General features: G+C 36.3%; 1 long non-coding RNA gene and 1 other non-coding gene across 2 annotated transcripts; one reads left to right on the top strand and one right to left on the bottom strand.

Moving 5' to 3' along the window:
• The first annotated feature begins 423 nt into the window (after window positions 1-423).
• On the top strand, window positions 424-4,035 carry LOC133862648 (uncharacterized). Its single transcript, XR_009899265.1, has 3 exons — window positions 424-627; window positions 2,462-2,534; window positions 3,779-4,035. It is a non-coding gene; the product is annotated as an uncharacterized LOC133862648 (long non-coding RNA).
• A 10,381-nt stretch (window positions 4,036-14,416) lies between these two features.
• LOC133865090 (small nucleolar RNA R71) lies at window positions 14,417-14,523 on the bottom strand. The gene has a single exon (XR_009899622.1). It is a non-coding gene; the product is annotated as a small nucleolar RNA R71 (small nucleolar RNA).
• Between the last annotated feature and the right edge of the window lie 12,748 nt (window positions 14,524-27,271).

The raw sequence follows: 27,271 nt of genomic DNA, 5'->3' as shown, positions 1-27,271 counted from the left end.
GGGAGGCGTTTATGTTGGGTTAGACGTTAGAGAGCAAGGTACGACCACTGCATTAGGGGTATGTGAGTGCTACTATCTTGTATCTAGTCTTGTCTTTTGAATAGTGGATATCTTGGGTTTGGATGCCCCGGAGTGGTTTTTCTCATCTTGAGTTTTCACTTCGTTAACAAAAATCTTGTGTTATTTATTTTCCGCATTATTTTGTTAACACATTGTGCGTACACACTTGTATTTATTTTAGAAGTCAATTTCAACTTTTCAAGCCCATTTCACAGTATTACACTTACTTAAGCTAGAGGGCATTTTTGTAATGTTGCACATCCCCTTATCCTTTCCTCTTGGCTCATGTGGACCACCCAAATCTCCCCCTCTCTCATACACGTCCAGCAGCCCCCCCCCCCCCCCCCCCCCCCTCTCCTTTCTTCTCTTTTCCTTTTTCCTTTCTTTCCTCTCTTCTCTCCCTCTCACGCACAACCTAGCCCCTTCCCCCTCTTCCTTCTTCCTCTCTTCATCTCTCTCTCTCACACTCACGCACACACATGGACCCGAGAGAGAGTGTTGAGCCGAAAATGGAGGGTGAGCTCGTGAGAACCCGTGCTCCAAGGGTCCGAAATGCAGGCATCATGGGTGAGATCCTCTTTTCTTTGCTTTCTGCTTGTTTTTCCCTTGGATTTCCGGTTTGAATCGAATGGGTGTTCGAAATTTGTCTTGATTTCCCTTTGATTTTCTCTTTGAACTGATGGGGTTTTCTCTTTGGTGTTGTAGCATCCGTATGATGGGTAGTTGGGTTTTTGGAGGTTGATTTTGGGTACGATTGTTGGGGTTTCAATTTAGATGAAAATTTAGGGTTCTCCTTAGGTGGAAATTTATGGGTTCTCTTTTGTTTTGCTTATCACCTGAAATGGGTATGAATTTCGTGGCTTTGTAAGACTGATCTAGTTCCTTTGTTTTCATGTCGACTGAGGGGAAAGTGTGGTTTTTAGTTGTTGTTTTGGAAGTCCCGATTTGGGCTTTGTTATGGATTTTTTTCTAAATGGTAATTGGGTTATTGTTAGACATTTGCTTTTCTTTTTAGTAGTTTGGATTTGTTGTTTCAGGGTTAGATTGAATGGGTCTTTGGATTAATTTTTTATTATGGTTTCTGAATTTGGTTGTGGTAGGTTGATATGCATTTTGATGTTGATTTTTGGTAACTCTCGATGGATATGGCCGATTGGTTGTTAATGGGTTAACAGGCTTTTCCTTGTGGTTTGACGAGGGGTCATGGCAGTGTTGAATGAGGTGTTTTTCGGAGAAGGATGGGCTGATTTGGAGGGGCTTTGATTGAGTTGAAGGGTGATTTTGATGAGTATTTTGATGAAAATTCAAATCTGGTTTGTATTTGTAAATGGGATAATTATGTAGTTGGGAGACCTTGAAGGAGTTGATTGAATTATGGTTTATGGTGTAATCTTTGTGGTGTGGCTAAGTGGAGTGATTTTGTGAGAAATGATAGTCTTCTTTGATGTTCGATTTCTAGTGAATGAAATTAAGTTGTTTGTAAAAGATAGTTAAAATGAAATTTTGAATCTATTAATAGCAAATATGTTATAATAGAAAGTAAAGGCTTAAACCAAATAGTAAAGTAATCAAATGGATTATGTTTAAGTATTGTATGTGTATATTTATACATGTATATGGCTTAAATATATATTGCTAACTTAGTAAATGAATGACAAACTATAAAAGGATTAACAATGATAAATAATTGAATTCCTTGCTATAGTTTATTTAGGTGTTTTGGTTATGTAATGAGATTTTAGATAATACCCTTATAGAGTTGGATTGCTTTGAATAGTCTCTCATGTTATAGTCCTAATAAGATCCTTGGACAGTGTGATACTAGTTATAAGTGGGATAAATAGATCATAGTCTTGGTATTTTGTGAAAAATGAGGAATGTAAATGACAGCGTATAGGAAATGGAAGGAATACATAAAGATTATAAAATGTTAAATAAGGTTAAGTCCTAAACCTAAACTACTTGGATGGCTAGTAAATGATAGAGATTAAGTATTAAATATAATGGTTAAAATGTGAATGCCGTAGATTGGTAAATTGTTCAATTAAACAACCTTAAGACAAGAAAAATAAAATAACGGTATTATGGGAATACCTATGTAGACTCTAAAGTCAAATAGTATTGGAACCTTATGATAATGTGACTTAATAATAGTAAGTAAACAACTATATGACTTATAGTTAATAACAATAATAGATAAACTAATGAATATAGTAAATACATCATTGTATTAATAAACAAAGATATCATTAGAACCTAAACCTAAACATTAACATAATAATAGTTTAGGATACTTAATTAGACTTAGAAGCGGGTAATGCGATGTGTGAGCGTGCGGATAGTCTATGTGTCATAGAGTATAGAGTTCAATAGCATAGTCTAACGATACCAATGTTTGCAGGATAGTGTCTGGATTGGAGACTTCAATTGGTTCTCCAATGTAGAGTTCGAGTCAAGAGTCCAATGCAGCTAAGGTGAGTATTCTACTCACTGAGAAAATATATATTTTAATATGTAATAGATTGATAAATATATATATATTGTTTATGAAACCAAACCGACCATATGATGAATTATATGTTTTAAGATAATTTGATTAGTTTCGATTATGTTCAAATTATATCAATGATGTTTAAGAATTGATGCATGAGTGAAAATTGTTGAATTGTTTTAAAGTTTTTTGAGTGTGTGCTGCGGTTAGGATTTAAATTATGCAAAATTGTTTGAGAACATGTCATGTTGAAACTGTTTATGTTTTATGAAGAAACTATGTTTTGAACGATTTCAAAGTATTTGATGAAATGTTGGACTTGTTTAGTTTTAAGGGAACAGGATTTAGTAATAGCATGATACAGTAGTGAAACATATACTGGTCAAGCACAGAGCATAGAATATGTAGTATAGAGCATACATACCACAGCAGTATCAGTATATCAGTATCAGCAGCATATCAGTATCAGTAGTATCAGTAGCCCCAGTTCATGCATATCATGTATAGCATTGTTTTATGAGTGATGTTTTTATGTTGTGAGTAGCTTTTACTAGACGTGTTGATATGCATAAGTGTCTTAAATGAAAAGCGCTTATGTATATTTCTATCGGATGGTCGCATGTGTTAAGATATCATACATTGAACTTGAAAGTACGTGGATACATGACTACCCAGGTGCAAGTAATGGCATGTCTATGAGTAAGAAGGTTGACTGTTCTTGTTCTTTAGGAAAGACGTGTTAGCATGATTGAGTTTAACTCTAGTGCTCTCATGATCTACTGACGTTCAAGGCACGAAGCTGAAATACGATTAGAGATGGTGTTGGAAGTGTTTTGTTGAAGGATGTTATCCTAGTATGGAAGAGTAAGATGCCATGTTTTATTGCTTAAGACTTATGTGTGTACGTGATATCTGTGATGGAGTGATCGTGTGCACATTTGTCTGAGCAACCGATGAAAAGTATTATTATAGAGGGGTCTATATGTAGAAACTTCCAAGCAGTAGATTGGAAATTCCACATATGTTCACAACTATAGTAAGTTTTAAATGTTTTCTAGATAGTCGATGTTTGCTGTATTAGCTATTGGTAAATTGTGGCTGATAGTGCTCGCACAACTAAAAATAAAATAAAGGTTGGTTCTTTGTGAAAACTCAGTTAGTTTTATATCACTGAGGGCTTAGTATGTTTCATACTGAGGCAGTGAACTCATTCTTTCACCTATGCAGATGTGGATACCACCACAACCGTGTAGATGATGTTCCTTTAGCTGCAGGTACTTCGGTATAGTTGATAGTTTGGTAGCAGTCTACTTGGGATATTATGACTGAAGCTCGCCACGACGGTTGTAATTGTCGGACCATGGGTTGTCCACTGTTTATAGGTCTGGTATATGGCTTGTGACGTTTGTGTCACGTATTCTATGTAAAGCCATTATTGTTATGTAAATATTGTGTTAATAAGACTTAAACAAATAGATGTTAAATGGCTCTTTGTTGTAATTAATTTGTGATAGATGTATAAGTCGTAATTTTCGCTATTCAGATTTATGTTTTCCACTGCATAGATAGATATATGTTATACTCTGATTATCAGGTACATGTTATGGGGCATGTGCCATATGTTAGCTTTGCGACATATCGGCGTGCCACTGTGAGGACTCATTTTACGTTTTGTATAAAAATAAAATGGGGTCGTCACAATCCCAACATCGGTACCGAGCCATGTTTTCTCTGAATTCTCTTGTGTTAGTTTGTGATTGGCTACATTCTGTTGAACAAAATCACTTCTATGTAATGATGCATTTAAACAGGGATTTAGCTATTCAGAGTTCTTCTAGAAGATTCTGTACAGTCTACAAGTCAGAGAAATCGGATCCCTTGCAGTCGTTCGGACAACGTGATATACCGTCCGGACGCCCAACTGTCCAAAGCATCATCTGTCCGGACGACGAGAACTTTATGTCCGGACCTTCCTCTATGTCGAGAAGCTTTGAACTACTCCAGCTTGCATCCGTCCAGACGTTTTAGCAGCACATCCGGACGCCTCTTAGTGTTCAATCAGCTATGAGATTTCTTTCCAAATCACAGATATGGGAAGATAGCTGCAACTATCCGGATGATGTGGATTCTCATCCGAATGAGCTCATCTATAAGGCAAGTTGCGCATTCAAAAATCAGACGTCCGGATGACAGATGTCATGGTCCGGACACGCTAAGCCTTTATATAGAAATTGCGTGCAACTAAAGTGTGACCGTCCGGACAATAGGGCAACACCATCTGGACGCGGCTCAATTCAGGAAAGAATTTCTGCAAAATTTTGGAAAGCCGATCGCACAGTTGTTCGTCCAGACGCCTTATGTCTACCATCCGGACGGCGCCTAGGTATTTCAAGCCAGACACTCATTTGAACCTGTAGCCTATAAATAGAGGTCCCTAGGCTTGAGAATTGTAAAAATTTGGTATTAAATTATGTAGTGCTTAAAGAGTTATACTTTAGTGTTGTTGTGCTAAGTTGATCTCTCTCAAGTCGTTGCCGTTGTGTGCTGTTGCTGCCCTGATTTGAAGTCTATCTTAGGGGCTGGCCCTAAGGTAAAGGATTCCATTGAAGACCCCTTCAAGTAGGTGACTTGGTTGAGAGGCGTTCGTGTTGGGTTACACGTCAGAATTCCAAGGTACGACCACTGCATAAGGTTATGTGAGTGCTGCTGCTTTGTAACTAGTCTTGTCTTTTGAATATATGATATCTTAGGTTTGGCTGTCCCGGAGTGGTTTTTCTCTTAATTGAGTTTCCACTTTGTTAACAAAATTCTTGTGTCTTTTAAATTCCGCATTTATATTATTTTGTTAACACATTGTGCACACACACATGGTTAAATTAGAAGTCATTTAATTTTCAATTGGTATTAGAGCGGGTGCACTCCATTTAAAGGATTTAATTCCTGAGTGTGATCCTTATCTCTTTGTGACTTCTATTTTTTTATTACACCTTTTATCATGGAATCCTCTCAGTTCTCTGAAGAAAATTATGATATTGAGCTCTCTAAAGTTTTTGCTAAATTGGATAAAATTGTTTCTCCAAAAGAGCTCAAAAAGGTGAAGCAAGAAAAAGAGTCTTCGATTGTTCAGTTATCTGAATCACATGTTTTAATTGACTCTTGGAGATCTGAGAATACCATGCTATTTGACATTATTGATACACTTGAGAATAAATAAAAAGAATTTGAAGTTCTCTTGAAAAAATTCTCAAGTGAAAATTTGAAAAGCATGCTTTGTATTCATTTAGATATTTCTAACAAGCCTACTTTAATTGTTAATGATATGAGTACTTCTACTTCACATGCTTCTGATTCTGAATTAGACTCTATTGATATTAAGCCTCTAATAGTAGATACAATTTGTTCAGAAAACTCTTGCTTAAATAATCATGTGATATCAAAGTCCAAGGAATCAGGAACACAAAGTAAGTTTGAAGTTTTTGGCGCCGTTGCCGGGGATTGTGTATAATTGTGTTTAATTGTGTTTTTAAAGTTTTTCCTTTTATTTTAGTTATTTTTGTTTATGATAATCTAAAAAAAAAAAAATATATATTGTTTTCCTTTAATTTTAAATTTTTATTTTTGTGTTCCTTTTGTTATTTTATTAATGTTGGGAAATATTCCTACACCCCATGGACCATGTTCATATTGCTTTAATCATTATCATCATGTTAGAGATTGTCCTTAAATGAGACAATTTTCTAACTATCATTATGAGCATATGAACACACCATTCTCTAGATCGGGTAATGACTTCTCTGATTCCTATAACTCGGCATGGAGCCAACAGTCTAATTTCTCGAGGTAGGGACTCAAAGAAAAATGCGTCTATGAAGTGAATGGCAATAATAGAGTTCAAACTCTGATGACTACCATGGAGAGGAAACTGGATATGCTAGTGAAAGTCATGACTACTCATAACATCTCTCCCATTCAACAGATTGCTCAAGTTGAGGTATGTGCCATATGTTCTCATTCTTAACACACTAATGAGAGTTGTCCCATGTCTTCATTTACAGCTCAGAAGCAAGCGAACTATGTGGGCCAGAATAACTATCCTCCAAAGAACAATCCATACTCCAACACCTACAATGCAGGGTGGCGAAACCACCCCAATTTTTCATGGAGTAACAATCAGAATGTGCAGAATCCACAACGGCAGCAAAGAAATTTCCAGCAAGGATATAACTATCAAGCTCCACCACAAGCGGTCCAACCAAATCCAAAGCCAAAGAAGAATGACCTCGAAAGTGCTCTACTCCAATTTATGACTGTACAACAACAGAGCAATACTCAAACCAATCAAGCTATCCAAAGATTGGAAACACAAGTGGGGCAGTTGGCCAAAGAGCTAAGTGAGAGAAAGGGGGGCGAATTCCCAATGGAAGCTGACTCTAAATCACTAACCACCTCAAAAGAGAAAGAGAAGAAGAGCTTCAAAGTCAGTTGGTGACTGATCCTAATGGATATTACGTGGAGGATTGGAGTTCTTCCTATCATGAGCAAGCCATAGCCACATTGAGGAGTGAAGAAGTAGTCAAAAATCAAGAGGAAGATGGGACGGATGAGCAAATTAAGGTCACACATGATCTACATTGGGAAAAAGGCAAGAAAGTAAGCACTGAGGCTTCTTCAACATTAACTCCTATTCCCGCATTACCAAGAAGCCATGAGAGTAGTCTGTTAGAATTATTAGACGAGCAAACTGAGGTCATCAAAGTAGAAAAACTCTCTAAGTATTCTCCTCATAATATTCTAGTTCATGATTCCCTTTCGGATGAGAAACTGTTTGAAAATTCTCAAAGTGATTTACCCCAATCTGTGAACATTAGGAACTACCTTTTTGTAGGTAGAATTCACTCTCTATGGTCCAAGAGAAGAAAAGATTGGTGCTTCAAATTTAAATTCAAGAGCTGCTACTACAAACAACCCTTGAGCAGTCCAGGAGCTCAAGCACATCAGCCCAAATTAGTGGTACTAAGGCCACTGCATGCACTGAAAATCCATATCCTTAAAGAATTCTGGTTTTGTTTTTAATTATAGTTCATTTTATTTTGGTTAATTTTAGTTTTATTGTGGTTATTTTTAGTTTCTATTCTTTTTTATTTTTTTAGTTTTCCTTTCCTTGGTTTTGTTTTTCTAGTTTTGTTTTTCACATACCTAGTCCAACTAATTTTCTCATCTCCCGGGTATGATCTTTCTATTCTATCTACACATTGAGGACAATTTGTAATTTAAGTTTGGGGGTATGGGACACACACACACTTTCTCACTTTTTGTTTAAAAAAAAAATTGAAATTGCATGTTCATGTTATTTTTAAGACTTTGGTTGATCTAAAAATTGTGATTTGAATTTCATTGGTGAGCTTAGAATGTTGAACACATGATCATTTGAAATTGATTCTAAAGTCCTACCACTTACTTTTGGCATCTAAGGTTCATTTGTGTCAATCTAAACTATCACAAGCACATTAGCATATAATTTGTGAGGCATGATATATGAACCTGATTGTGTATTTTTCAATGTCTTGAGTGAAGCTGGGCGACTTGTTGAATGGATATCTTGGCATATTTATAATAATAATAATAATAATAAAAAGAAAAAGAAAAAGAAAAAAAACCATTTTTGAAGCTTTCACTGAGTAACTGGACTTCTTGCCTCATTAAGCATTGAATGTTCACGTCAAAAAGTGAGAAATTCAGATTGGTTAAAGTCATGACTAGTTTAGTTCTGTAGCCTTTTTGACTTGAGTTAGTAAGCTCTTGGGGGTGTTTCCACACCTAGTGCCCTAAAGCCATTTGGTTTGGGAGCATTAGCCTAACACTCGTTACATGGGTCAATTAAAAAGCTTAAAAGAACTAAGCATTGCACAGTCTGACCAAAAAAGAAAAGAAAAAAAAAAAAGAAAAAGAAAAAAATAGAGAATAAAGCTCTTGCTATTATGCCTAGGTTAAATTTGATGGGGATCCTAGTGAATTTTGAGATATTGAATCATTGCACATTGGAATTAATTTGAAACCTCATGATTATGTGTTAGTTCACCTTACACTGAATTGAACTTGTGATATCTCAGCTTGTCGTTTGTAAGTGGTTAGACTTTGAAATTCTATTTTATATTGAAGATGGAGTTTATCTTTCTAAGCTTGCTAATGAATGAGAATCATAATTTTAGTGACACAAAACTCTTTGGAATAAACATGAATTTTGGCATAATGTTTGTGGGTATCATTCATGGCAAACTCTCACGAGACTTCACTCGTCCACTAGGAAGTCCTAGGGGTTTAAAAGGCTTATTGCATACGCTAAATGCAATCGTGTTTCCCGCGACAGATGAGGTAGAGTAGTTATTGTTTTAGTTTTCCTTTTATTTTCAATTTTGCTTTGCTAAGGGACTAGCAATATGTAAGTTTGGGGGTGTGATAAGTGCTGAATGTTACACATTCAAGCTCCTTAATTTACATATGTTAAGCTCTTAGTTTTGTTATAGTTTGATGTTTTGTGTTGTTTTTGTGTTTTCTTGTACTTTACAGGTTTTGGAAGTAAATCTCTCAAATTCCAAGATTATAACGAAGTCGGTAAACTCACTTTTGGATAGATTCAACTCCAAATCAATTTTGAATTTAAGGAAAGAGAAGTCAGCAAAAATTCGTTATTTTTGGAAAGAATCTAGAATGAGCACGTCTCAGTAATTTAATCATAACTTTCGTCTCAAGTATCATATTGCAACAAAATTTGTGGGTTTGGAAAGCTAATAAGAAATACAACAAATATGTCAGAAATAGGTTTTTCCTAATTCGGATGTTTATCATGCCAAAATCGCCCCGTAATAAAAGATCGCAAATTTGTACGAATTTTGGAATCATTTTCCTACTTGGATAGAAATTTCAGAAAAGAAAAAGACTTGTAATTATTCTATTTGGACTAGAAGACCTACTTAGAATTTTAATAGGAATTCTAGAGCTATAGAGCTTCTCTAATCCCTATAAATAGGCCTCTAGCCTTTGAAGAAAAGACACACAAGCTTTGAGGAAGAAACAAAGGCTACATCAAGAAGGAGGTTCTTTTTAGTTTTTATTTTCTTTCTTCCTTTATTTATTTTCTGTATGTATATAATTTTAGTTTATATTTTTTGTAACTAATACTTTAGTTAGGGCTCGATTGAAGCCCTAATCATGTCTCTTTAAGTCTTTCAATTTGCTTTGCTACAATTTATATATTGATACTTAACTTGATTAATTCTAGTTTCTTGAATTCCTCGCATGTTTATGTTTGGCCACCATATGCATGTGGTATGGATTTGTTATTTATGTCAATTTGGATGACCGAGTCTTGGGTATAATAGAGTAACGAAAGAACCTCGACACAGGTTCTTAGATTAATCAACATAAAGACAACTGGAATAGATACCATGTTCCAATCTAAGTGTGTTTACCGATTTCCATAAATTTATGCTTCCTTGAAGAACAACTTAGAAAGAAAGAAAGATACCATGCCTAACTCGTTGCTTAGGGAAATCAATAGTTTTAGGAGAAGATACCATTCCCTTGTGGCTGGTAAGCATTAAGCATCATGTTATGATTGTAGTATTGTGCATACTGTGAATCTTATTTGAGTATGATTAGCGGTGGATATTAAAGCCCTACCTTTTCTTCATAGTATTTTTAATTTAATCTTTTATCCCGTCTTATTCAACATATCACTTTTAGGAATTTCTCTTTAAATACAATTTATACCAATCCTCGTGGGAATGATCTCATATTTGCCTGCTATACTATTGTTTTGATCTTGTGCACTTGCGAGTAAAACGTACAAGTATTTGCCTATTTATTTAGGTAGATATTTGTACAACAGTTCCTACTTGTCATAATTGTGGGAAAATTGGTCATATTAGGCCAAATTATTATTTGTTGAAATCCCACAGGCTTTGGATTAAGCAGGAATGAAGTTGAAGATTCTTCCTCATTAAAATATGTCCCTCCGCATAGGAGACATATAAAATGTGAAAAATAAAATAATGACTTCTAAATAACCAAGTGTGTGTTTGTGTGCAACAAAATATCTTAAATGCGGAATTTAAAGAAGACAAGATATTTGTTGACGAAGTGGAAACTCTATGGAGAGAAAAACCACTCCGGGGCAGCCAAACCCAGAAAATCCATGATAAATGCTGAATGTTACACATTCAAGCCCTTAAATTTACATATGCTAAGCTCTTAGTTTTGTTATTGTTTGATGTTTTGTGTTGTTTTTGTGTTTTCTTGTATTTTACAGGTTTTAAAAGAAAATTGATAAATGCTGAATGCTACACATTCAAGCCCCTTAATTTACATATGCTAAGCTCTTAGTTTTGTTATAGCTTGATGTTTTGTGTTGTTTTTGTGTTTTCTTGTATTTTACAGGTTTTGGGAGAAAATCCATCAAATTCTAAGATTAGAACGAAGTCAGAAAACTCACTTTTGGATAGATTCAATTCCAATCAATTTTGAATTTAAGGAAAGAGAAGTCGGCAAAAATTCGTTATTTTTGGAAAGAATCCAAAATGAGCATGTCTCAGTAATTTAATCATAACTTTCGGTTCAAGTATTGAATTTCAATGAAATTGATGGCGTTGGAAAACTAAGAGAAAATAAAACAAATATATAAGAAATAGGTTTTTCCTAATTTTGACATTTACCATGCCAAAATTGCCCCGCAATAAAAGACCGCAAATCTGTACGAATTTTGGAATCCTTTTCCTACTTGAATGGAAATTTCAGAAAAGAAAAAGACTTGTAATTATTCTATTTGGACTAGAAGACCTATTTATAATTGTTCTAGGATTTCTAGAGCTTCTCTAATCCCTATAAATAGCCCTTTAACCTGTGAAGAAAAAGAAAAAGACAAAAAACTTTGAGGAAGAATCAAAGGCTACATCAAGAAGAAGGTTCTTTCTAGTTTTTATTTTCTTTCTTCCTTTATTTATTTTCTGTATGTATATAATCTTAGTTTATATTGGTTGTAACCAATACTTTAGTTAAGGCTTGATTATAATCTTAATTATGTCTCATTAAGGTTTTCAATTGGCCCCTTTGCTACAATTCATATATTGATGCTTAACTTAATTATTTCCTATTTTCTTGAATTCCTCTCATGTTTATGCTTGATCATAATATATGCATGTGGCATGGATTTGTTATTTATGTTAATTTGGATGACCGAGTCCTGGGCATAATAAAGTAAGAAAAGAACCCCATCACAGGTCCTTCGATTAATCAACATAAAGACAACTGGAATAGATACCATGTTCCAATCTGAGTATGTTTACCGATTTCCATATATGCTTTCTTGAAGAACAACTTAGTAGATACCATGTTAAATCCTTCAATGAAGAAAAAGAGTTAGAGTATATACCATGCTTCTCATTGCTCAGGGAAATCAATAGCTTTAGGAGAAGATACCATTCCCTTGTGGCTGGTAAGCATTAAGTATCAAGTTATGACGGTAGGATTGGCATTGTGAATCTTATTTGAGTATGATTAGCGGTGGATATTGAAGCCCTACCTTCTATTATTTTTTCACAACATTTTTGTCTCTTTTCTTTTATTATCTTATTAATATTTTTATTTCTTTTCACTCGTCTCAATTATTTAGGAAATCATTTTAAGCATAATTTATCAATCCTCGTGGAAATGATCTCGTATTTGCCTACTATGATAGTTTTGATCTTGTGCACTTGCGAGTAAAACATACAAGTATTTGCTTATTTATTTAGGTAGATATATTTGCACAACAAAAATGTATCAAATTTCAAGATTATAACGAAGTCGACAAACTCACTTTTCGATAGATTCAATTCCAATCAATTTTGAATTTAAGGAAAGAGAAGTTGGCAAAAATTCGTTATTTTTGGAAAGAATCCAAAATGAGCATGTCTCAATAATTTAATCATAACTTTCGGCTCAAGTATGATATTGCATCCAAATTGGTGGCGTTGGAAAGCTAATACAACATGAAACAAATATATCAGAAATACGATTTTCGTAATTCGGAAGTTTACCATGCCAAAATTTCCCTGTAATTAAAGACCACAAATCTGTACGGATTTTGGAATTGTTGCCCTACTTGGATGGAAATTTCAGAAAAGGAATAGACTTGTAATTATTCTATTTGGACTAGAAGACCTATTTATAATTGTTATAGGATTTATAGAGCTTCTAGAGCTTCTCTAATCCCTATAAATAGGTCTCTAACCTTTGAAGAAAATCACACAAGCTTTAAGGAAGAATCAAATGCTACATCAAGAAGGAGGTTCTTTCTAGTTTCTATTTTTTTTCTTCCTTTATTTATTTTCTATATGTATATAATTTAAGTTTATATAATTTGTAACTAATAATACTATTAGGGCTCAATTGAAGCCCTAATCATGTCTCTTTAAGTTTTTCAATTTGCTTTGCTACAATTTATATACTGATGCTTAACTTGATTAATTCTAGTTTCTTGAATTCCTCGCATGTTTATGTTTGGCCATCATATGCATGTCGTATGGATTTGTTATTTATGTCAATTTGGATGACTAAGTCCTAGGCATAATAGAGTAACGAAAGAATCCCGGCACAGGTTCTTGGATTAATCAACATAAAGATAACTGGAATAGATATCATTTTCCAATCTGAGTGTGTTTACCGATTTCCATAGATTCATGCTTCCTTAAAGAACAACTTAGTAGATACCATGCTAAATCCTTCAAGGAAGAAAAGAGTTAGAGTAGATACCATGCATAACTCGTTGCTTAGAGAAATCAATAGCTTTAGGAGAAGATACCATTCCCTTGTGGCTGGTAAACATTAAGCATCATGTTATGATTGTAGTATTGTGCATATTGTGAATCTTATTTGAGTATGATTAGCGGTGGATATTGAAGCCCTACCTTTTCTTCTTATTATTTTTAATTCAATCTTTTATCCCGTCTTATTAAACATATCTCTTTTAGGAATATCTTTTTAAGCATAATTTACCAATCCTCGTGGGAATGATCTCGTATTTGCCTACTATACTATCTTTCTGATCTTGTGCACTTGCGCGTAAAACGTACAAGTATTTGCCTATTTATTTAGATAGATATTTGCACAACAAGTTTTTGGCGCCGTTGCCGGGGATTGTGTTAAATTGTGTTTTGAAAATTTTCCTTTATTTTAGTTATTTTTGTTTATGTTCATCTAAAAATTTTTTTTTTAAAAAAAGTATTTCCTTCTGTTTGTGAGTCTTTTCTGCAGATTTTAGATTCTGGTCTTGCGATCGAGTGCACAATTCATATACGCTCGAGTGCAACTAGGATCAAGTGCAGTGGGTCATCGATCTCAGAATTTAGACATCATTACATACGATCTAGAGATCAAATGCACTATTCGACAGTGTAGAGACACCTCAAATTTGAAAACATATTCAAAGTTGAGGAAGACATGTTAGAAGTACGTGTAGAGAATCCACCCGAGCGGAAGCTGATGAAGTGTTCCTTCATACCACAAAATCCAAATCAGCCCTCTTGCATTGCTTTTCAACCGAATGTGCAAATCGATTTTGATGTCTAAATCAGCCCTCTATGTTTCCACACTATAGAGGCACACCTGCAAAGGATCCATATCTACACATTCGAGACTTCTTTGATCTTTGCAAAGCTCAAAACATGCATGGCTTAAATGCGGAAGGAATTAGGTTAATTTCTCTTCCCTTTTTTCTTGAAAGATAATGCTAAGTTATGGTTGAATTCTTTGGCTGTAGGGTCTATTCACAATTGGGAGGAGTTGACCACAAAGTTCTTGAAAAGGTTCTTTCCAGCCCAACGGACTAGGCAATTGAGGAGGGAGATTCAAACCTTCCAACAAAAAGATGGAGACCTATTCTTTGAGGTGTGGGAGCACTTTAAGGAGCTACTTCTAAAATGCCCACATCACAATCTATCTCAAGACGATCAGGTACAAGCTTTCTATGAAGGTTTAAATGATTCTAATAAAAGTCTTGTAGATTTAGCTTGTGGAGGTGTACTAATGGAAAAGAAGAGCGAGGAGGCAAAAGAACTGTTTGAGACTTTAAGCGAAAATCCCAACAATTCTCATCCCGAGGGAGGCGAGGACTCAAAAGAAAAGGCGTCTATGAAGTGAATGGCAATAATGGAGTTCAAATTCAGATATGTTAGGAAACTGGATATGCTAGTCAAAGTCATTACTACTCATAACATCTCTCCCATTCAACAAATTGCTCAAGTGGAGGTATGTGCCATATGTTCTCATTTTGACCACACCATTGAGACTTGCCTCATGTTTTTATTCACAGATCAAGAGCAAGCAAATTATGTGGGCCAGAATAATTACCCTTTAAAGAACAATCCATACTCCAACACCTACAATGCAGGGTGGCGAACCCACCCCAATTTTTCATGGAGTAGCACTCAGAATGTGCAAAATCCCCAAGGGCAGCAAAGAAATTTTCAACAGGTAAATAACTATCAAGCTCCACCACAAGCGGTCCAATCGAATCTAGACCCAAAGAAGAATGACCTCGAAGATGCTCTACTTGAATTTTTGACTGAGCAACAACAGACCAATGCTCAGACAAGTCAAGCCATTCAAAGATTGGAAACACAAGTGGGGCAGTTTGCCGAAGAGTTAAGTGAGAGAAAAAGGGGCGAATTCCCAATGGAAGCTCATTGTGAACAAATCATGGGGGTATTTGATGAGTGTCAAATATTACATATGTAGACCCCTTAATTTGCATTTACTAAACCTTTAGTTTTGTTATTTTCTAATGTTTTTGGTTAGTTTTGGTATTTTAGTATTTTGCAGGTCATTGAGAGAAAATAATAGCTTTATGGTGAAAGAAAGCACACTTTGAGAAGACCTAGATGATGTGGTTATGTTCAACCAAATCAAGGAGAGAACTAAATCAGAATTTCTCTAATTGGAGTCAAAATCGGATTGGACTAAATTTCAGATTATGCCTATGTCACATCATTTTAGCCATAACTTTCAGCTCAAGTATCCGATTAAGGTGAATCAAGTGGCGTTGGAAAGCTAACTCAAATTTCTACAAATCATTGTGAAATACTATTTTCATAATTCAGACGTCTGCTATTCTAAAAGTGACACGCAATAAAAGACCGCAAATCTTGACGGATTTGGAGTCCTTTTCCTTCTTGGATTGGGTTTTGAGTTTCCTACTCAAACTAGGAGACTAACCTCCGATTTTTCTAGAAATTCTAGGGTTTCTAGGATTTTTTTTCTCCCTATAAATAGACCTCTAAGCCTCAAGAAAAAGGGGAAGAAGCTAGAGACCAAATATATTCTTTTCTTTTTAGTTTAGGATTTATTTTTCATAGTCATGTGTAGCTAGTTTTTCAACTAAGGTTGAAGATGAAGCCTCACCATTGAAGAGCAACAATATTTTCATGTAAGTTTATACTATCCGATTTTATTTGGTTTAATTTTTCCTATGTTTTACTTCTTTTCAATTTGTGGAATGATTCTTGGATATCTTTTGTGATTCAAGGATACATTTAATGATTTGAGATAATTTCACACAATTGATTGCTTTGGTTTTTATTTATCAAAACGTTGGATATTCATTGTGTTTCGTTCTACGGATACATTTGATGATTTTGTTTAAACCGGATATCTTTTGTGATTTGTGCAAAGAACGGATTCATTGAATGATTTAATGATTTTTTTAAGCATAGTAGAACATACATAAGAGTTGTATGGTGAGAACTTCGGATGTGTATTGATGAACATGAGAATATGTTGCTATGATTTGGTGGGTGTGGATTCCAAAACCTTAGTACCTTTTCTTTTGTTTTATTTTACTTTATTTACTTTATGTTGTTTTTCTTTTTATAAAAAATCAAACGTTTTTTTGGAACTAGGTCAAGATTTAATTAATTTAGTCATAAATTTGTTTTCAAGAACACAATTCCCTGTGGGATCGACCTCGCACTTGCAAAACCCTTTATTGCAAACGATTCGTGCACTTGCGAGTACAATACAAATTCACATCACACATCAAAAGAGAAAGAGAGCTTCAAAGTCAGTTGGTGGCTAATCCTAGTGGAAATTATGTGGAGGATTGGAGTTCTTCTATCATGAGCAAGCTATCACAACATTGAGGAGTGAAGAAGTGGTCGAAAATCATAAGGAAGAGGGGAAGGAGGAGCAAATTGAGGTCACAAATGATCTACATCGGGAAAAAGGCCTGGAAGTGAGCACTGAGGCATCTTCAATATCAACTTCTATTCCTGAATTACCAAGAGGCCATGAGAATAGTCTATTATTGCTATTAGACGAGCAAACTGAGGTAATCAAAGTAGAAAAACTCTCTAAGTATTCTCCACATAGTTTTCTAGTTCATGATTCCCTTCCGAATGAGAAGCTATTTGAGAATTCTCAGAGTAATTTACCCCAATCTGTGAACATTAGGAACTACATTTCTGTAGGTAGAATTCATTCTCTATGGTCCAAGAGAAGAAAAGATTGGTACTTCAAGTTTAAACTCAAAAGCTACTACCAACAGCGCTCGAGCAGTCCTGATTAGTGGTTCTGAGGCCACTACATGCACTAAAAATCCATATCCTTTAAAGAATTCTGGTTTTGTTTTTAATTATTGTTCATTTTATTTTGGTTAATTTTAATTTTATTGTGGTTAATTTTAGTTTCTATTCTTTTTTATTTTTCCTTTCCTTGGTTTTGTTTTTCAGGTACAAGTGTTTTTTGCATTCAAGTTTGGGGGTATGCTACGAGCCATACCTAGTCCAATCGGTTTTCTCATTTCTCTAATATGATCTTTCCATTCTATCTACACATTGAGGACAATGTGTAATTTAAGTTTGGGGGTATGGGACACACACTTTTTGTTTAAAAATAAAAAATAAAAATTGAATAGCATGTTCATGTTATTTTTAAGACTTTGGTTGATCTAAAAATTGTGATTTGAATTTCATTGGTGAGCTTAGAATGTTGAACACATGATCATTTAAAATTGATTCTAAAGTCTGATGGAGATCAAGGCACCGCTTTGAAGGATCTCGTTCAAGTACCAATTGGGCCAGTTACGAGAGCACGAGCAAAAAAGTTCAAGGATGTGCTCAACGGACTCATCCAAGAGTTATGGGCTCAAGCAAATTCGGGGCCCATTGAGCATGATCCACGTGGGCAACAAAGAATTGTCACCTTGATTCAAGTTCTAGAAGGATCCGGTCAAGGCTAAGAACTGTTGAGATTGTTCGTTAATTTAGAAGGATCGGATTGCAAGACTTATTTTCTTTACCTACCTAAGATCTTTATTTATTTTCTTTCCTTGCTAGGAATTGATTTGGACTTTATTTTCTTTCCTTGCTAGGAATTGATTTGTTTACTTATTAGGATTAGAACTACTTTCTCCGCAAGTAATTTTCTTGTATAAATAGGTGTACCTACCATGTAATCGAGGAGACATTGAATATTGTTAAAACTTGTGAGATTTATTCTCTTTGGTTCTTTGAAGAACTACTCAAACTTATCGGGATTTCCCGTGGCGTTCATATCGACTTATCAAACGGACTTCCACCACCGTTTGTGGCGTCTTCCTTATACCGAGGTTCTTGTTTATTATAAACAACGGGTCGAGGTCTTTCATTCGAATCTGTCCTTAGAAACGGTCTTGGGTTCCCTTTCGTTGTTGGGTCTCGTTATTCTTGACGGGGTTCACATCAAAGTCCTACTACTTACTTTTGGCATCTAAGGATTCATTGGTTTCAATCTAAACTATATCACAAGCACATTAGCATATAATTTGTGAGGTATGATAAATGAACTTGATTGTGTATTTTTCAATGTCTTGGGTGAAGTTGGGTGACTTGTTGGATGGACTGAAGCTTTCACTGAGTAACTGGACTTTCTTGCCTCATTAAGCATTGAATGTTCACATCAAAAAGTGAGAAATTTGGATTAGTTAAAGTAATGACTAGTTTAGTCCTGTAGCCTTTTTGACTCGAGTTAGTAAGCTATTAGGGGTGTTTCCACACCTAGTGCCTTAAAGCCATCTGGTTTGGGAGCATCAATTAGAAAGCTTAAGAGAACTAAGAATTGCACAGTCTGACCAAAAAAAAAAAAAAAAAAAAAAAAAAGAGAATAAAGCTCTTGCTATTATGCCTTGGTTATTCAATTTGATGGGGATCCCAGTGAATTTTGAGATATTGAGTCATTGCACATTGGAATTAATTTGAAGCCCCATGATTATGTGTTAGTTCACCTTACACTGAATTGAACTTGTGATGCCTCAACTTGTCGTTTGTAAGTGGTTAGACTTTGGAATTCTATTTTATATTGAAGATGAAGTTTATCTTTCTAAGTTTGCTAATTGATGTGAACCCCGTCAAGAATAACGAGACCCAACAACGAAAGGGAACTCAAGACCGTTCTAAGGACAGATTCGAATGGAAAAAAACCTCGACCCGTTGTTTATGACAAACAAGAACCTCGGTATAAGGAAGACGCCACAAACGGTGGTGGAAATTCCGTTTGATAAGTCGAGATGAACGCCACGGGAAATCCCGATAAGTTCGAGTAGTTCTTCAAAGAACCAAAGAGAATAAAACCTCACAAGTTTTATGAATCATCAATGTCTCCTCGATTACATGGTAGGTACACCTATTTATACAAGAAAATTACTTGCGGAGAAAGTAGTTCTAATCCTAATAAGTAAACAAATCAATTCCTAGCAAGGAAAGAAAATAAATAAAGATCTTAGGTAGGTAAAGAAAATAAGTCTTGCAATCCGATCTTTCTAAATTAACGAACAATCTCAGCAGTTCTTAGCCTTGACCGGATCCTTCTAGAACTTGAATCAAGGTGACAATTCTTTGTTGCCCATGTGGATCATGCTCAATGGGCCTCCCCGAATTTGCTTGAGCCCATAACTCTTGGATGAGTCTGTTGAGCACATCCTTGAACTTCTTTGCTCGTGCTCTCGTAACCGGCCCAATTGGTACTTGAACGAGATCCTTCAAAGCGGTGCCTTGATCTCCATCACTAATGAATGAGAATCATAATTTTGGTGACACTTAACTCTATGGAATAAATATGAATTTTTGCATAATGTTTATGGGTATCATTCATGGCAAACCCTCACGAGACTTCACTTGTCCACTAGGGAGTCCTAGGGGTTTAAAAGGTTTATTGCATACGCTAAATGCAATCGTGTTTCCCGCGACAGAGGTGGTAGAGTAGTTATTGTTTTAGTTTTCCTTTTATTTTCAGTTTTGCATTGCTAAGGGACTAGCAATATGTAAGTTTGGGGGTGTGATAAGTGCTGAATGTTATACATTCAAGCCCTTTAATTTACATATGTTAAGCTCTTAGTTTTGTTATAGTTTGATGTTTTGTGTTTTCTTGTATTTTACAGGTTTTGGAAGAAAATCCATCAAATTTGAAGATTATAACGAAGTCGGCAAACTTAATTTTTGATAGATTCAATTCCAATCAATTTTGAATTTAAGGAAAGAGAAGTCGGCAAAAATTCGTTATTTTTGGAAAGAAATAAGAATGAGCACGTCTCAGTAATTTAATCATAACTATCAGCTCAAGTATATGATTGCAACGAAATTGGTGGATTTGGAAAGCTAAGACAAAATGCAATAAATATATCAGAAATAGGTTTTTCCTAATTCGGATGTTTACCATGCCACAATCGATCCGCAATAAAAGACCACAAATCTGTACGGATTTTAGAATCCTTTTCCTACTTGGATGGAAATTTCAGAAAAGGAATATACTTGTAATTATTCTATTTGGATTAGAAGACCTATTTAAAATTGTTCTAGGATTTCTAGAGCTTCTAGATTTTCTCTAATCCTTATAAATAGTGATAATATTTATTGACTTCTAATTTAAACTTAGTGTGTGTGTTTGTGTGCAAACAAATATCTTAAATGCGGAATTTAAATAAGACAAGATATTTGTTACGAAATGGAAACTCTATGAAGAGAAAAAACCAATCCGAGGCAGCCAAACCTAAGAAATCCACTATCCAAAAAAAAGCTAGTTACAAGACACTTGTACTCACATAACCCTATGCAGTAGTCATGCCTTTAACTCTGATGTGTAACCCAACACAAACGCTTCCCAACCAGATCTTCCACCTGAATGAGTTTTTGATGGATTCCTTTACCCTAGGGCCGATCCCTAAGATAGACTTCACACGAACAACTGAGAACACACCGGCAACAGCTTGAGAGCTAACGGATCTTCGATTCTCCCTAAACACCCTCTCAAAGCACTATAGAATTCACTGTCGAATTCTGTACAAAACACGAGCCTAGAGCCTATTCATATGTTTCAAAAGACCTTAAAAACTGCTGAGATTCAGGCTCTGGGTGGCGAATATCAGGACAGAAAATAGCCTCGTCCGGACGGGTTTCTGCAATATCCTTTCAGAAACAGCGCAATTCTATCTTTATCAGGTTCACGTCCGGACGGCTTGACCGAGCGTCCAGACGGTCTTCGTTAAAATCCTTTTCGCGTTCGAACGGAACTCTAAAATATTCTGAATTACTGAACATCGTCCGGACGTGTTGCCACCTCATCCGGACTGCTTGCAGAGACTTCCTAAACAGTGTCGACTTCTGAAATCAAACTCCTTGTTGAATACTGATTGACCTAGCGTCCGGATGGTGTTGCTCTGACTTCCGGACGGCTTCATCGTTATCGACTGGACATCGAGGAGCGTTCGGATGGTTGCACAGGAGCCGGTTGTTTTTGTCTTGAATTTTGCAAGGACTCTTCATGGACATCTTTAAGCAGCTTGTGATCAGTTATTGTCTTTGATTTGATTATTGTCTGAATACATGAAGATTTTGAATTGAAAACTGACCATCCTGTTAAAACGCAATCATTACATAAAGTGTTTTTATTTTATCCAGAATGTAGCCAATATAAAATACTAACAAACTCCTCCCTTGGCCATTCTGGGACAAAAACACTTGACCGATTTGGAAATACATTCCCAGTCCAAGAAAAAACAACCAAAAAATACTCCCCCTTTTTGTCACACAATGACAATGAGTAAACAGAGTATTAATTAAAAACCATAAGTGTTTAAACAAAATGTCAACATAATTTTTAAATTTGTTTACATACAAGCAAACAACAAAAAGAACAATAATAAAAAAATCAGTCCTCATCATCAGCCATGGGGTGATGGTATTGCAGGCACTTGCTGATGTCAATCTGACATTGTTCCACATGCTCTCCAATAAGAGTAACTTCATGCTGGAGAGCTCCCATGGATGACATCAGCTGAGAAAATGCAGCCTCTATATCGAAAGTAGGGGGCACAGCCTGGGATGATGATGATGTAGCTACTGGTGGAACTAATGGAGGCTGAGGAACACCGCCTTGAGCCTCATGCCTCAACTGGGCATTAGACTTCATGAGAGTCTGTATGCCAAGGGGATCTGGAATCTGTGATCGGGGCTCCGAGTCTGAAATATCTAGCACGACCTAAAGGGAGATTTGAGTGATCAGAGACTCGTGTTCTTCTCATCTGGAACCTCGAGCATAGTGTGCAAGATGTGCTTACACAGGCAAAAAGGAGTCCGCATCACGATGGCATATAGAAGGGTGGCCTTCTTGAGGGTAAGCTCACTTTGCCGATCTTGAGGCCAAAGGTTTGTGACAACAACCTTTGCTAAGAATCGGTGCATAGGAGCAAAGGCATCAATGTTGATCTGGGAGTGGGACTTGTCCTCTCGTTGTGGTCTCGTCCCAAAGAAGTCATGTAAAAACTCAATGCTGGGAGCCTCATCAGGAAAAGGAACTCCGGAGACTGGTAGAATAGGGACCCCGATCACAGAACTGATAAGCTGGGGGTCTATCAAAATTGTCTGGCCTCTGACCATAGTTTGCATGATCAGACCTCTATTATCATCCTGAATGACAATCATATGGCCATAAAATTTCCGCACCAGTCTGGGAAAGGCTTGGCAGGCACAATTGTATAGGTACTCCCATTGGTTCTCCAAGAGCATCTAAGCGATGGGAAACAGAACTGGGTCTCTCAAATTTGCTCAGAGAAGATTCCGCTCAGATAGGACCTGTCGTGATTGCATACGATGCAACTAGTCAGTAACTGATTCTTCAATTCTTTGCCTGACACAGGGAGGTGAGTCGTCGAAAGACATAATTTTTGGACTAAAAAAGACACGGACAAAAATTCATGAAAGCATTAATTCCTGTTAGTCCAAAAATAATTTGGGCATTATAACGGCTATAAAATGGACTATCCATAAATTACAACATCAAGCAAACACAATTCAAACATATTGAGAACCAAATATGCAGAATATCAATCTCAAATAATAACATATGTTGAGGAATAATACACATTAAACTCAACATAATTGAAACCCAAAAATACCCAATTTTAAGCATAGAAATGTAAAAGAAATTAGTAAAAAAGTATTAAAAACATACCTTGGGTGGAGAGAAACTACAAAGATGACACATGCACGTGAGAAATACGCATAAAAATCACAAGGAACAAGTACAAGACGACAAAAAGAACCAAAAGGGGGGAAAAAATGGGCTGCGGCGCAGGGAGAATGCGATTTAGCCCTACAGGGTTCACCGTCCGGATGGAACTTAAGTGACGTCCTAACGTAGTGCCACGTAGAGATCGCAAAAACAAGCTCGACCGGATAAGAAGAATTAACGTCCGGACGAATCAACCGTATCGTTCAGACAGCCAGAAAAACCGTCCAGATATACAGGAGCACTATCCGGACGTCACGAAACACCGTCCGGACGCTTCACACAAAAAATCTGAAAAATAGAGAAAAAAGAGCAAAAAAATATTTCCCAAATAATTTCCAGAGCATGCATGTATATAACACTGATATCTTAGTTCAATTAGCATTTAAAAAAAAACCAAGATATAATTGAGAGTTATGTTTTAATCACTACAAGAATTTCCCTGCAGAAGGACATTTTTCAATAGAAAACTTACCTCATGCAATGCTGTGTGTGTGAAGGCTTTCTCAGTAAGGTATGAAGTATACTAATCTGACTTAAATCACCCGAATTTTTCAAAGAAGAGAGAAAATCAATGTTAGATCAGTCAAAAGTCAAACCTTATTATGCTAGGGCCTAGTTACCTTCATCACTCCCCCTAAGTTGCAGCACTTTTTCTTTTACTATGTCCTTTAGTGACCGTCTATTTCCGTAATGATGTGGTCACTGACTGTTTCTTTAGGGACAAGATCAAGAACAGATTTAGCATAAGCAGTGGATCTTTTTATTTATCCACTTATACATTTTTGAATGCCTTTTATCACTTGGTGTTGCAACTTAGAAAGAATGCCAGAATATATGTGTTCTAGGTTCAACTAGCAAGTTGGTCAATTTGACCATCTTAGCACAAAAAATCTCTAAAAAAAAATCCAAAAGTTAAAAGTCAGAGGAGAGACAAAAATACCTTAGGGGAGCCTTGGATAGTGCACATTTTTCATCGCAAGAGAAAAGCAACTATCTAATATGGATGCCACTGGGAAACTTCGCAGATATAAAAAAAAAAAAAAAAAAAAAAAAAAAAAAAAAAAAAAAAAAAAAACTCTCAGTTATATAAAGGTAAATGAATAAATGCATCAGAAGCTGAGACATCAGTTAAACATACATAAGATATTTGGAAGTTATAAAACAATAAACCTCTGCATCCTTTTAACCCCCTTTTTTTAATTTTTTTTATTAAGAAAAATAAACAACAAACATGCTTTCAAAATAAAGAGAGTAGTGTTTACCAAGCATGTACAATAAAAACAAACCTGACCTCAAGGAGAGAGGTTTGAGAGTAACAAGATAGAAAAACAGCCGCTCGTCGTGCTTTTACTATCATCCTTATTTAATACCTACAGAATTTTCTCAAGACAACCCAAGAGGGAATATAGGGATAGAAAAGATGGTTCCATAACAACATGCAAAGTATTTACAAGATGATAAATATAAAGTAAACTATCCAAGTGTACCTGTCATGCTCCAGGATTTAGGAACCAAAATCTTAGGCATGTGTGACCTTACCTACTAGGTAGGTCTGCTCCCCCTTATGGAGTGAGTGTCCCCATCCTTGTCCTGTCCTTCCTACTAAAGCTGTAGAGCCAAAAATCTGACCAGATCTTGCATGAAAGTACTGGCGGAAGATGTTCCTTCATTGGAGATTTCCCTTGTTGCAGTCTTCTTTGGGACCCAAGTCGCTTCTACAACTGCTGAAGCTTTGGAACATGATTTCTGGGCAGAGATCTATGATGCTTGGGAGGCTTAGGTGGAGGACACCTTAGTCTGATATGACTGCTAACTCCACATTGGTGACACATGGGAGTTTCAAGAGCCAACCATTTTTTCTTCTGTTGAACTTGCCAATGTGGGCAATTTGGTCTGATGTGCCCTAGCTTGCCACAATGATGGCATGTGAGTGAGATTATCATCTGAAACTCTCTCTAGCTGCAACTGTGTCTCCAGTAGCCTATCTTCTAAATCATTGATCTTTATGAGCATAGAAGTCTTCTCTATCCTGAGGCTGTTAAGCTCTAGTACCTGTTGTTTTTATTTCTCCCTCTGCTTTAGAAATTCAACATATTGAAGTTGATAGGCTGACAGCATATCTTCTTCTTCACTATTCTCAAAGTAGTAGGACTGAGAATCTTCCTTATCTTCATGTGGGGCTATGAATGCCAGGAATTTTTCTTCCTCAAGAGTTTATTCTTCTTTCTCAGACTCATCGCTGAGAGTTGCATTAAGGTTTTCCCTCTTTGTTTCTTCAGATTTGCACATTCAGTCCTAATGTGCCCAAAGCCTGAACATTCGAAGCACTGGGGACCCCTCAGATCTTTAGTTTCTGCTTCTTCTGTATCAGTTGTGTGGGGAGCCTTTCTTAATCTGTTAGAGAACTTCTTCTTGAATTTAGTATTCTTCATAAAACGCACGAAGTTCTTGGCTAACATTGCCACTGCATCTTTATCAACATCGGAGTCTTCGTCAGATGAGATTATGGATTTCTTCTTGGATGCCTTAGATGCCTTGAAGGCAATTGTCTTTGCCTTTTTGACCGGAGGTAAGGAATATTCGTATGTCTGAAGAGATCCTACCAGCTCTTCAATCTTCATCTCCTCTAGATCTTTGCTTTCTTCTATAGTTGTCACCTTAATCCTGAAACATGCAGGCAAAGGATCTTTGTGTCTTTCGGATGAGTTTTATATCCGAGATTTGCTTCCTAAGACTCACCAAAGAGTTTTTTAGGTCGCTAATCTTAGTGTAGAACTCTTCGAATGTCTCGTCTTCTAGCATCTTAATTTCTTCAAATTTAGAAATCAACATTTGAAGTTTGGCAGATTTTACTAGTTTGGTGCCTTCATATGTTGTTTCTAGAATTTGCCATGCATCTTTATCAATTTCACAATTTGAAATTCTTGCGAATTCAGATGGTGAAAGTGCTTGACATAGTGCATGGAGGGCTTTATCATTAGAAAGCCTTGCACTTGTTTGAATAACAATAATTTCGTCTGTTTCTTCTGGTTTAATCCAACTAGTTTCAACAATTTTCTAGACGTCAATAGATTTTAAAAAGAAGCGCATTCGGGCTTTCCAATAGCCATAGTTCGTCCCATCAAAGGGCGGAACATAATTAAGATTTTGAGACATAATAATCAAACACAGAAGTCAAAAGGATACACTCAAGAAATAAATCTAAAAACAGAGTATACCAAGCTCTAATACCAATTGATAATATTTATTGACTTCTAATTTAAACCTAGTGTGTGTGTTTGTGTGCAAACAAATATCTTAAATGCAGAATTTAAATAAGACAAGATATTTATTACGAAGTGGAAACTCTATGAAGAGAAAAAAACTACTCTGGGGCAACCAAACCCAGAAAATCCACTATCCAAAAACAAAACTAGTTATAAGACACTCGTACTCACATAACCCTATGCAGTAGTCATACCTTTAACTCTGACGTGAACCTAACACGAACGCTTCCCAACTAGATCTTCCCCCTGAAGGGGTTTTTGATAGATTCCTTTACCCTAGGGCTGACCCCTAAGATAGACTTCACACGAACAACTGAGCACACACCAGCAACAGCTTGAGAGCTAATGGATCTTCGATTCTCCCTAAACACCCTCTCAAAGCACTATGGAATTCACTGTCGAATTCTGTACAAAACACTAGCCTAGACCCCCTATTTATAGGCTTCAAGAGACCTCAAAGACTGCTGAGATTCGGACTCTAGCAGGCGAGCGTCCAAACAGAAAATAGCCTCGTCCGGATGGGTTTCTAGGATATCCTTTCAGAAACAGCGCAATTCTATCTTTATCAAGTTCACGTCCGAACGGCTTGACTAAGCGTCTGGACGGTCTTCACTAAAATCCTTTCCTCGTTCGAACGGAACTTTGGAATATTCTGAACTACTGGACATCGTCCGGAAGTGTTACCACATCGTCCAGACGACTTGCAGAGACTTCCCAAACAGTGTCGACTTCTGAAATCAAACTCCTTGTTGAATACTGATTGACCTAGCATCCGGACGGTGTTGCTCTGACGTCCGGACAGCTTCATTGTTATCTGCTATACATTGAGGAACGTCTGGATGCCTTCAAAGGCCCATCCGGATGGTTGCACAAGAACCAGTTG

Source organism: Alnus glutinosa, chromosome 3 (genome assembly GCF_958979055.1).
Source record: "Alnus glutinosa chromosome 3, dhAlnGlut1.1, whole genome shotgun sequence".
NCBI classification, from domain to species: domain Eukaryota; kingdom Viridiplantae; phylum Streptophyta; class Magnoliopsida; order Fagales; family Betulaceae; genus Alnus; species Alnus glutinosa.
Note: the sequence above shows the minus strand (reverse complement) of the source record. Positions and strands in the feature narration are given on the sequence as shown.